General features: G+C 38.9%; 2 long non-coding RNA genes across 2 annotated transcripts; both read right to left on the reverse strand.

Annotated features, from left to right (window-relative positions):
• Positions 1-815: 815 nt before the first annotated feature.
• Positions 816-1369, reverse strand: LOC311302905. The gene is made up of 3 exons (XR_014629684.1): positions 1334-1369; positions 1145-1260; positions 816-1039 (listed from the first exon to the last, which is right to left on the reverse strand). It is a non-coding gene; the product is annotated as an uncharacterized lncRNA (long non-coding RNA).
• Positions 1370-5853: 4484 nt separating this feature from the next.
• LOC311302214 lies at positions 5854-6519 on the reverse strand. The gene is made up of 4 exons (XR_014629550.1): positions 6479-6519; positions 6359-6390; positions 6211-6258; positions 5854-5966 (listed from the first exon to the last, which is right to left on the reverse strand). It is a non-coding gene; the product is annotated as an uncharacterized lncRNA (long non-coding RNA).
• Between the last annotated feature and the right edge of the window lie 5470 nt (positions 6520-11989).

Genomic DNA, 11989 nt, shown 5'->3' on the forward strand with positions numbered 1-11989 from the left:
CTATGGGAGAAAAACTATAGCATACAAGCATAGATATCATATAAAGGCTAGATGTCTCGTCCGCGCTGCTGGCCAATGGAGCTCGACATCCGCACACGGCGGCCATCTTACGACAGGGTGCTCGCTCACTCATAACATGGTGCATGTACTTTTAAATAACCATAACTTGCTCAATTTTCTACCGATTTTCAAACGGTTTGGTTTGTTATAAACGTCAGAGATGTAGCTATTATACTGCATATATATGAATAATTATGTTCAAAATGTTTAAGCATTCAGAATTATAGCCACGTTAATAACGTTTGTAAGAAACCAAACCGTTTGTAAATCCGTCCAGATTTCAGCGAGATAAGAGGATTTGTGTGCGTGCTGCTCACTCACCTTAATTCACAGAGCCCTGTCCTAAGATGGCCGGAATACTGGAATACATTCAAATATAATTTTAAAAACACACACAAAGAACAATGAGAAAGTCTGACATTTTTATTAAGGTAAATAAAACATTACAAAGAGCATTATAAACAAGCATTAAAAAGGAATGGGGGAACAAAAATATTTGAGGGGATGAAAATGTAAAGGAACAAAAACAAATATAACATGAACATTCCAAAGAACATTATAAACATACATTAAAATGAATGGGGAAAAAGAAATGTGAACAAAGGTGTAAAGGAATAAAATACAAAACGTGGAGATCAGCAACATGCACATCAAAAAGGAACAAATATACAAAGTATACAATATAAAACAAGATCAATAAATAAATATAGAAATTAAAGGTATATATGTAAATATTCACTTTTTCAAACTGCCATGATGCACTGGTGGTGTGACGTAGCGTGGGTCAGCCTCTAGTCTGGTTTGTAGTACCTGGCAGAGAGCAGATAACTCTGTGGTTCTGTTTGGTGGAGACCTCAGCATCCACACTGGCCTTCCATCAACAATAGCATCTTCATCAGACATCAGTTCTATTGTTGCAGTCTTCCACAGTTCCCTTTCTGTGTTGGGTTTGTACAACACTGGACATGGTCTCCAGCAACTGCAAAACATGACAGTAATTTAACCACTAAAACACAGAGAGGAGGACAGTTACATTCTGAAAAACAAAAACTAAAAAAACTGCTTAACCAGTTTCTTAACTTACCCGTCTCTTTCGTTGACGGTTCTTTGCAGTGTTCTTCATAGTGTTTCTTTTCTGGGCCTTTTCAGGCTGAGCCAAAGAATACTTCCTCTGCAAAGTCTCAAAATACGTCTTGCAACCTGTTAAATAAATCATAAATAAATGTAAGTAAAACAGAGGACATTAAAATGATTACAACATCTTTAAGATTACCTTTTGCACATTCAGGGTCAACGTCTGTAAAAGTTGTCCTTAAAGGAGTCATAATGTAGAAATTTCACTTTTCCACGAGAATCAATGTATGTTATGATTGCATAATGATTGTACACTAGCCGGGAAGCCGATATTTAAAAGTGAAGCGTTTGTTTACCTCAGGGTTTGTAAAATAGGCCACGTGCACGCGCACGAAAAAACAAGATTTTGATTTCTTCCCCCTCTTGACGTCAAGACGGGGGAGGATATACCAAATATGGACACCGCAAACCTATGCCGCGGGAAGCCCGCCCCTCTCCCCCTCAGATTCAGTTCAGTCGACTCGAGAAAGATGGAGAAACCGAGTGTAGCCTACACCTGAGATGCTCTGTGGGTGACTGCCACAAACAACATGCAAATGTGTTTTATCTACCAAAAACGGACGAAACTATCAGGGAACAGTGGAGGAAATTCATTTTTAATGACGCTGTCCCAACAACTCTTTCAAGTGGCGTATCGTTAGGTGTGTGTGCTAAACATTTTACACCGGAATCATTTACAAATTTGGGGCAAAATCAGGCGAACTTGGCCTCGAAGCTCCGTTTGGGAAAAGGTGCCATCCCAACCATCAGAGACTTGCCAGAAATTGAAAAGGTAAGACTGTTTTTATTGCTCTACTGTGGTTAACAAATAGCAGCTAACTGCTAATGCGGCTATTGTATGTAACTTTACCTTCGAGGTAAACACGGGGAATGGACTCTACGAATGCTAGCCACATCTTTCCACTTTGTTTTACACTAGCAGCTACAGTAGTGACGGTACAGGAGTCCATGTTCAGTGGCTAAAACTGTTTAAATGCAAGTATAACATCACGTTGCATGTCTAAAGAAGAAAAATATTGAATGTCTAAATAACCACAACGTGAAACAAGGCAAAAACACCACATGATAGTAAAAATCTCAAAACCACTGTAAGCTGATAAAAAAATAAAAAACTACATCTCCGTTAATGTAATCTACATTAAATAAAAGGTAAATTTATGTTGGAGAAAACAGCAACACACGTTTTTGCTCGTTACTGATGTTAATGTATGTCTCAGTCAAAATGATTGTCTTTACCATTCAGAGACATCTTGATGTTGACGTCCTTCCATCGACTCTACATCTTCACTTTCCAGCTCTGGTTCAGAGTCCGGCTCAAACATGTACGGTTGAATCCCATAGGTCGCGGCCGGGTCGAGTTCATTGACAACTTGCGCCATGATGTCAGTTTGTAATGATGCTGAAGTTACCTGCGGTGTCAACCCCCCTCCTTCCTGCAACCAATCAACTCGCCCCTCATTTGCATTATTATAATGACCGTCCACGACAGCCAAAACATCGCATCAGATCTCGCGAGACAATAATGCCTTTAGAAATAAGGGTCTGAGGGGCTCTGTGTTGATTTTTTTTCCACTTTTCTTTTTTAGAAGTGCCTGAAAGACTATAATAGAGCATTGGGTACCAAAGTTAAAACAACATTATGACTCCTTTAATTCTTTGAAGAGATAAGTGGTCACAGCCAGGTTATGTGATGAATTTATTCTGGGGGAAAAAGTTGCAGGCATCATTAATGAAATTCAGTTTTAGTATTTCAAATCCATATAGTAGTAGATTAAACTAACATTTACAGTATACAATACGCAGTCTTACCCGGTTTGTGGATCGTATTTGTGTGGGTTGTTCTCTGAATTATGGAGGCACCTTACAGATTCCTGTAAAGTTTGAAATTAAAAAGCGTTTAAATGGATTCACAATCTGCAAGAACCACAAAACTGAATTTTCAGTTTGAATAAGCTGGCCATCACAGTAAACATAAGAGACAAAACATATCAGTTCATAAGTCTTTAACCCCCTGAGGTCGGCTATCGCGCCGGCACTCATATATTTTTTTCCGTATGAGTGCAAAAAAATAATAAAATAAAAATATAAATTTTAATCTTATATGCTTGTGTTATACATCAATCTATCCTGTTAAGTGTGTACTATTTTTGTGTACACTCACAATAAAAACAAAGTGTTGTGCTTTTCGCCAAATAAAGAAAAATAAACACGAAGCGAGTTCTGCCTTCTCTCTCTCCGTGTAGTCCATTCTGAAACGCGTCCGAAAATGAATCATAACTCAGCGAATACTTCTCACACAGGCACGTGAGATATGTCTTTATGAAGCTTGAAATCTCCTCTTTTAAATGAAGTAATTTATATAAAAAACTAATGTTTTCAACTCATGTAATCCGTTTGAAAGCAAGGAGAGGTACCGTTTTTCCTTCTGCTTCATTATCTCTACAATAAGCTGCGGCCGCCCCACCCCCGGCGTGATTCACATGTAAATAGTTAGGTGATCTAGTATGCATCGCATGCGCCCCTCGATCAATGCCATAAAAAGTTTCTTCATCAGACTTACTGATAGTTCATCGCGTTTTGAGTATGACACTGTTATGATGATGAGGAAGGAGAACCCAGGCGCAGACAAAGTACACTAAACACGATTTATTATAGGCAAAAAGGGGAAAACAAAGCCCACAATGGGGTAAAACAAGACAAGACTGAGGATACTAACTAGACTATAAACTTGACAGAAGTCTAGACACTAACTAACAGCAAATAAACAAACAGGATCTTCACAGGACTCGTAACGAAGACAGGATACTCACAGGAACTATTTTGCAATGACTCACATGAAATAATAGCACAGGCAAGATTCACAGAGTAACATCACAGCAGTATTCACATAAAGATTGGCAATGAACCGGCACAGGACAGCAAACACAAGGGGATTAAATAGGGAGAAAACTAATCAGGAACACAGGTGATAATGGGTAAAGCAATAATGACTAAACAAGATGAGATAACAAGGGAGCGGGGCAAGAGAACGAGACAACACAAGCACATGGCACAAACAAAAGGCCATGTGCTTGCACACAAAACACGGGTCTGTCATGATTCTGCCTCAAGACTAAAGAAAATCACGGACACGAGTGCAGAATCATGACAGACACGCTTCTCCGGTAATAAAGATGCCCTTCAGATGACTCTGGACAGCGAGGAAGAATGCACCTTTTCCTCAGAGGAAGATTGTAACTCAGACGACGAACGGCAGCATATTGAAGAGCAAATTCCGCCGAGAACACAATTTCGGAGTAAGTTTTACTTAAAAGTCTTTTGTCTTTTATTTTTCGTGTTTGCATGTATGAGGAAAAAACAATATTACGTGACAGTTCTCCATTATGGACGTGAGCGCTCTAAAAAAAGCACTAAAAGACTTTCAAACTTTCACAGAGACCTCAAAACAGAAGGTACAAATCCTTTCTTTAAAACGAATTTCATATTGTATCAATTGTATCTTACTTTTAATAATTTTTTCATTAACAAATTTCCTGGATTTAAACTGCAAATTAACATTTATATTTCTTATAATAAAAATGAAAGACCTATGTTACAGACATATGAAAGACAACATTTCGTTGATTAGTTTTGGATAGATTATACATTTTTAATGTAAAATATCTGCCACCTCAAATAAGCTTTTGTTTGCCAATATTTGCTTATGTTAAATATAATATGTTTTGTCAAAAATAAAGTTATCAAATAATCAATCAGATCCTTAACTTTGAAATATGTATGATAAAATGTATACTTTAGTTTTTACAAAGAAAGATTACACTTGAATTGTTGTTGTAATTGTAACCTTTTTAATAAAAAAATATATTTACAAGGTAGATGTAAACAAACTATTAAATAGTAAATATAAGCCTTTTCTTTAAATAACTTTTATTGTGTTTTATTATTGACAAATTTGGGGAGAGCATACATATTCCAAAACTGAAAATACAGTATGAGAATTAACTGCACAATTACTAGACATGTTTTCCTTGGATATTATAATATCCAACAATATGAGGAAAAATAAAAAAGAATTGAGATGCTTCCAACTGTTGCTCTTGCATTCTTGTGGCTCAGTGACTCACCTGAATGAATGGCTAATTAAGTATGCGGGCCCCATTGTCTCCTCAGGTGTGAACCACTATATATGCATGACCGTTGACGCCCACTCCGCATATGGCCTTTCCAAACAGAAAGTGCTTTGCAAAATTCAAATCAATGTATTGTGTTATGTGAATGATAAGGCAGGGTGATTTTCACTTCATTTTGAAGAAAAAACACTAGGCGATGACATCTATTAGACAAAAGTCTTACTGGCACATATTTAGAATGTGTTTTATGGCCTTATTTCAGAAACTTTAGTTTTTAGTTTTTTCAATAACCACGCATAAACATTATTCTATCAAAAATGCAGACATGTACATTCTTGTTGCTCACATTTCATGGTAGTCCTGTTTGTGCTAAATAGTGTGTATTTTTATTTTTTGCCATTAATATGTTTATAAGCAACTGAAAAAAGCAAAAATGTCAGGGCATGTCAGAACATCTCAAGGACCCCAAAATCACCTTAGACCCCAGAGGGTTAAGATGTCACTCAGCGCCTCTGATATCTTACCGGTTCGTGCCGCCTTCTGCCTATACAAGGCCACCAGTGCAGGTGTATGTTGGTCAAGCACAGCATAGAACTGGTTCCGTATGTTGACGTTTGTGATGCGTTGGAACTCAGCACAAAGCTACAAAAACAAACAAAAATAATTATATAAAAAGACTAATACTCGATTTGCAACAGAAAACACATTTGTGATGCAACATGTTCAGTTAAAATACATTGTTGAGTAACATGGTCACATGCAAAGTGATAGTTCTTACACAGTGAATAGTGGCATTTGCTGTTCCACTTGAATGTGATACATATTAAAAATTTGGCAGTGAAATATGTGTGAAGAGTGGCAGAAAAGAGAAGTGAGTCTGTTTTACCTGTGATTCAATCCGAAGAGCCGGCCATTTCCCCAAGAAGTCCTTCACCTGCACAGATAAAACAATCAATATGAAACCAGTCAAATTATGCAATCAACCTCTTTAATGACAAATTAATGATACAAAATTTCAAGTGAATGTAACTTACCGATAAAGTTGCTCTCTGGTGACAATGTAGGTCTGCACATGCACACAAAAATAATGAATTAGGCTCCAAATAAAAGAAATGGTGAAAAATAGTTACAGCCTAAATTAACATTTGAGTCACCTTGATTTTGGGGATGCTCACTGCACTCCTTCCACTTAAACCTATATGAAAAGATGTTTGTAAAGGGTTTAATAAAAACTTGCATAGTTCATTCGGTAACTATTATGTTCATAACCTTAAAGAGCACCTATTATGGCATTTAAAATGTTCCTAATATTGTTTTAGAAGTCCCCAACAACAGTTTTGCATGCATGCAATGACAAAAAACACTCTAGTTTTCTTATAATATGCATTTATTTTTACCTGTTTTGACCTCGATTCTCAAATGATTCGTTTAGTGAATCACTTTTCAAAACCCCGCCTTTACGTGACGCTAATCTGCGGTAATTGGTCCGATGACCCAGTCAAATGTTATCAGTGTTTAGCCTACAGAGATAATACTTATATTGTTTAACACGGAGTACAATAATGCTTTTATCAATTAAATTGTTATAATAATGATTATAGTGCACTGCTTTGTAGTAAAAAATAAAAAATAAGATAAGGAATTTAATGTTATGTTAGCAAGCATAGCTCAGAGTCAGGGTTCTCAAGTTTTATCAAAATCTTGGAGTGAGATCACATGCGGTTGGGGGAGGAGCCCTAATGGAGCCCCGCCCCCACCTGTCCCCGCCCCCCAATTTTACCCATTGTTCATAATTAACCAGCACAAATTAAAAATAACTATTGGTAAATCTGATAAATGACAGAGCAATTAATCACATCAAATATACTCTTTAATGTTATATTTCAAAATTACAACTAAGTTACAAAAATTACAAAAATATAACAAATTGCTCCAAACAGTTTGGAAAAACAAATATTTTTGCATTTTGAATGTGTCTAGTCGAAATGGTATAATGATTTATTGTGTGGTGGGACATTGAGAACAAATGACATATTATTAAGGTATGTTAGTGTGAATTGTGTTGCTAGTGTTTGAAAAATACAAATGCATGGCAATCAATGATTAAAGTAACGTTATGTTTTGACAGGATATAAAATATTACCCAGAGCACTCTTGCTTTAATATATATGTAGCCTTAATGTAACCAGAAATACTATTAATACAGTATAATATATAATATAATTTAAAATAAAATAAATACATTTAAATTTATTTAAAATAAAATGAAGAAATACATCTTCATTCCTTCCCATACCCACTAACATTTCCCTTAGTTTCAGATAATGTAAGCTAGCCAAACTGAACCAATGCTTCTGGCCTGGTTGCAAAGTAACTTAGTTGTAGAGTTTTTGACTGCATCAATAATAATGTATACGATGGGCTATATATTAAATGTTCCAGCCTTAAAAATGTTAGACGAGCTTTCGTCCAACTTACCTTCTCCATCACGACGTGTGTTCACGCGATGTTGTTGGTTACCTAGTAACGAACGTACGGTGGCCGAGAATGTTCCGTCAACTTCCGTGTGTTCGCGCATCTATGTTGCCTATTAACGAACGCAATCTGGCCGGGATACGTGCTGGCGGCAGGAAACTTCGCTTTGTGTGCCCGCGCCTCATATACAACGTTATATATAAAGCTTGCAGGACAACTTGGTTGGCATTGCCTTTTCAGCGTGAGAAATACACGGTGTGGCGTGTGAGCGTGTGAACTGGTTGAATTGCGTGTGTCTCACGGCCAATGCGTGAGACTTGAGAACCCTGCTCAGAGTTCATATTGTAAAAGCACAATCAGTCTTTGTTTGCGTTAGCCCGATGCATAAACATAACGTTTTAAAAAAAATAATGCAGTACTACGAGGTATTATTCTATTATTTAAGACAACTTCGAAAACAACGACAAAAACTTCACATATCTCAATATACTTGTCATTGAAGACCTAGAAGCTAAACGGTGCTTACACAACAAACAAAATAATAAGCATGCTACATAAAACATAAAAGCAACAATTATTAATAACACTTACAGGTTGTGATACGGAGGAGGAAGCTGATGCAAATACACTTGGAACTGAACCTTCCTTCAATATCAGCCAGCTCGCGAATCCAAGTTTGACTGCATTTAAGTTGTTAAAGCAATCATCTTCAAAATGGCGCGAACAAAGCACAAGACTCGGACTATACTTCTGTGGTATCGTTGTATATATGAATTGTAGCCACTTAGTCTTCAAATGCTCCTGAAAAAAGTTTGTTTTTGAGTCGCACTTCAGAACACAGCGTCTCGTTGCCATGACGTTTTCACTGGCGTCTTGGAGCGCAATAAGTGGGCGTATCGTATTCAAATAACTTGACAAGTTGACGTCATCTAGTCAGAGAAAAAGCTTCGGTCTTCTAACGATTCATAAAAATGACTCAGAGTCGACTCTTACTTTTGAAAGACAATAACTTTATATACGGTGCACTTTCATATTTCAAACTTTGCAGGATGTTTTTGTTCACTTAGATCTATGTTACACACTACATGAAAGGTAAATTTCAAAATTCCATAATAGGTGCCCTTTAACTTTGTTTGAGTAAAAGTTAACGTAACTGCTAACGTTAGCCACTAGCTCATTTGGGTGGGAGTTATTGACTAACGTTAACATGATTGCCCTGCCACGACATTAACAGTACACAGGATATTATCTGTAAGTTAACTAGCAGGCGGACTGACGGCAATCGTGCCCTAGGCACCGTGCTTGCAACTTAAAAATAGCCTCGTCTAACAGTCAAATATCACGTGTAATATGATATTCTTACAATATTACAACAAGCAAAGTAGTTTTGAAGTGTTTTGGTTTACTTACAAGTTGTTTCATTCTTGATACACGTCGCTCGAGAGGGTAGCCATCTTGGATAGATTTTTCAGGTAACGTCAGCTGCACGTCATGACGTCATATCACGCGATCGACAGTACACTTTAAAATAGTGAGTGTTCACTCAGGTACTGCCCGGGACTGGTGGGAAGTTGCACGATCCTCAATAACCACGTGGGATGAGTTTGAAGCTGCTTTCCTCTCTGCTTTCCTCTCAGAGGATTATGAAGACGAGCTGGCTGAAAGGGTAAGGACAAGAACACAGGGAGAAAGAGAGAGCATTAGAGACTTTGCATTTACATACAGAGCTCTCTGCAAAAGGTGGAAGCCCACCTTGACCGACAGTGAGTTGGTGAAAATGATTTTGAAAAATATGAATCCCTACCTTGCAAGCCAGATTCGCAGTCGGGTGAACACAGTCGATGAGCTTGTGAAATTGGGCCAACAGCTGGAAAAAGACTACGAACAACAACTGCAATATGAAAAACGTGTGAGTTCTAAGCAACCCCTATCCATGCCTCAAAGACCTATTCCCAACCGCCCGGCAGAGAAGCCTTTAGTGCAATGCTGGCGATGTAAAGGCCATCACTCACCTGGCAGCTGTCCTCACTTTGTCTCTTCTCAGTCCCAGTCACCTCAGTCCACCAGCCAACACCCTTCCTCCAATAACAAGCGGACAACATTTCCATCTTCTAAAGGTACTGGTCCATCTGGCAATCGCTCTGTGTCTGCCACCTTTCCCCACAATTCATCAACAACTGGTAAGAAACCAACACCAACAGGAGAATGCTGAGTTTCCGATGTCTCCAGCCACAATCTGGGAAGAACAGCACAAAGACCCTGTCATCACCAACACACTTCAAGCACTTGCAGAAAATGATTCCTCTCTAAAAGATCAGTATGAGATAGTGGAAGATAAACTCTATCACAAAACTCACCTGCTGAACAATCAAGTTCATTACAGAGTCTACATTCCTACCAGCCTTGTGTCGTCCATTGTACACCACTACCACGCTAATCCCTGGAGCGGTCATGTAGGTATTTATAAGACCTACAAGCGTATCCATGATGTTGCATTCTGGCCTGGAATGTGGACTGACATAAAACACCACGTTAAAAAATGTGTCAAATGCCAGACTCTTAAGGGGGAAAATCAGAAACCTGTGGGCAAACTACAGCAAGTCACCACCACCCGTCCCAATGAGATGCTTGGAGTGGACATTATGGGGCCGATGCCACGCAGCACACAGCAAAATGAGTACCTCTTAGTCTTTGTAGATTACTACTCCCGGTGGGTGGAATTTTTCCCCATGCGCAATGCTAAAGCTGAGACTGTTGCATTACTTCTTCGGAAGGAAATTCTAACCCGTTGGGGGGTGCCAGACTTCATTCTGTCGGATAGAGGTACACAATTTGTGTCATCACTGTTCAGAGAACTCTGTCAAAAGTGGAGTATCAAACCTAAATTGACAACATCATACCATCCACAAACAAATATGACAGAGAGGGTTAACCGTACACTCAAATGCATGATTTCTGCCTATGTGGACAACAATCACAGAAAATGGGACCAATACTTGCCGGAACTCCGTTTCGCTATTAATTCAGCTGTCCAGGAAACGATTGGGATGACCCCTGCAGAGCTTCATTTGGGGAGGAAACTGCAAAGTCCCATGGACAAGGTGTTACATGGCAAGAATCTAACTCCAGACTGCACATCTTACGATACAGTCCACCACCTAACTGAGCTTCAGACCAAGGCCATGGAATGCTGTAAAAAAGCACAAAAGAGACAGCTTCGGAATTATAATAAAAGAAGACGAGATGTGACACACAAGGAAAATGATCGTGTGTGGATGAGAACCTTTCCCCAGTCTAGTGCACAACATCACTTCACTGCAAAATTGGCTCAAAAATGGAAAGGCCCTTACCGTGTCATAAAACAGGTGGGTCCATTGAACTATCGAATAGCGCTAGAGTCCACTGGCGAAGATGTTCGCATAGTGCATGTGTGCAACCTGAAACCATGCTTTCCCACGGCTGAAGAGCTGGAATGCGAGGAGAAGAAAAGGCTCCGCCAGATATTCAATGAATCTTCTGATGAAGAGGAATTCATTGGATTTTAATTATGATTCACATTTCCACAACCATAGGTTGTCTTCTCCAGGGAGGGAGAGTGTAGCGATATGGAAGAAATCCATATCAGCTTTTCATTTTTTCTGATGGGCGGAAACCAATGAGGAAATTTAGAATAAAAGAGCGCTAGAAACGGAAGTTGGGGCGCGAGTAAAAAACAAAACACACCTGTAGGTTATTATTGGAGTGGGACACACGCTACCTGAAGCTGAAGGTCGTACTATTCTTTGCTGGAATCTCTGTGCATGCGCTGACTGGGTGCGATCGCCAAAGTGACGGAGAAATTGCTCTACTGCGTCTGCATGGTTCGTTCGCCTGCCTGGTGCAACATAATCCAGCCTGGTTCGTTCGCCTGCCTCAGGTACTAGTGGTGATGTCCATCATCTTTTAACCTCACGCCAAGAGTTTCCAAACTCACGCCAAGTCTCCAAACTCTTTCTCCGGCCCAGGATTTGCGGCCGCTACACAGACTGCTTCACGCAGCCGCCACCACACACACACACATACACGCTCATTGTACACGCACACACCCATACACAAACACTCGTTTGAAGTATTTATTTTTTGTGTGTTTTTTTTCTCTTTCATTTCTTTATTTTGGCTGAAAATTGAACACGAACTGAGTTTGAAAAAAA

Source organism: Rutilus rutilus, assembly GCF_951802725.1.
Source record: "Rutilus rutilus genome assembly, chromosome: 13".
NCBI lineage: Eukaryota > Metazoa > Chordata > Actinopteri > Cypriniformes > Leuciscidae > Rutilus > Rutilus rutilus.